This window comes from Gavialis gangeticus, unplaced genomic scaffold (assembly GCF_001723915.1).
Source record: "Gavialis gangeticus isolate Ggan-Ray unplaced genomic scaffold, GavGan_comp1, whole genome shotgun sequence".
NCBI classification, from domain to species: domain Eukaryota; kingdom Metazoa; phylum Chordata; order Crocodylia; family Gavialidae; genus Gavialis; species Gavialis gangeticus.
The window spans coordinates 45658029-45658875 of record NW_017728994.1 but is presented as its reverse complement, the minus strand read 5'-3'; the positions used below and the strand labels follow the sequence as shown (position 1 = coordinate 45658875).

Below are 847 nucleotides of genomic sequence, written 5' to 3'. Positions count from 1 at the left end.
TGGGGGGCACAGAAAGACCCCCTGACACGTGGAGCAGCAGGAGGGGAAACGTTTCTTCCCGGCCCCACGTGGCAGCCGTTACAACTAACGCACAGAGCGGGGCCCAGTGCAGAATGAATCAACGGCCGCTGAGCAAGGGGGGCAGTGGGTAGCAGAGGGACAAGGGTCCTGGGGGGGCGTGGGGGTCACGGTGCTGCTCCGTGAGCTCAGCCTGGCTTGTGTGGGAGCCTCCGTGCTGGCAGCTGCTTTCCCAAAAGACATCCCCCCCAGAGCACCCCAACCACATGCCTGGGGCAAGCTGCAGCCCTGCCTGCTCGCCCAGCCAGTACCGGGCTCCGGGAAGCGCGGAGTCATTTTTCTTAGAGACCAGCGGGCTGTAACGAGCCTCTCCCTCATTAGCAGCAGCTCAGACCCAGGCAGCAGCAGTGGCTTCTCTCAAGCACCTCCCAGGCCACCGGATCTTGATCTTGCAGGGCCCCCAAGCCTGAGACAGCGTTTCACACGCCATTACCCAGAGCCGCCAGAGCAGGTTCAGGTCATGCAGCAAGTGAGCGCGCCGGGTGTGCTCAGCTGGAGAGCAAATCTCTGCCCCCCGGCCAGCCCAGCTCAGCCCGAGACTGCCTGCTCCTGCAGAGGGGCTGCGGGACCCCCAGCGCAGGTGCTGCATCGCTGCTGCGCTGGGACCAGTGTCCTGCGCTGCCCCTGTGCACGGGGACAGACCTGCTGGCCCACGAGGTGCCCCCACCCTGGGTAACTGCAAGGCAGGGCATGTCCAGCACCCCTCTGAGCACATCCTACTGCCCCAGTCATAGTTTCATAGTTGGCCGGGTTGGAAGGGACCTGAGCA

The 847-nt window shown here is 64.6% G+C and overlaps 1 protein-coding gene across 1 annotated transcript in view; it reads right to left on the bottom strand.

Annotated features, from left to right (window-relative positions):
• The window catches only part of SLIT1 (slit guidance ligand 1), a 67100-nt gene that overhangs the window by 55021 nt on the left and 11232 nt on the right, over positions 1-847 (bottom strand). The window lies entirely within an intron of this gene.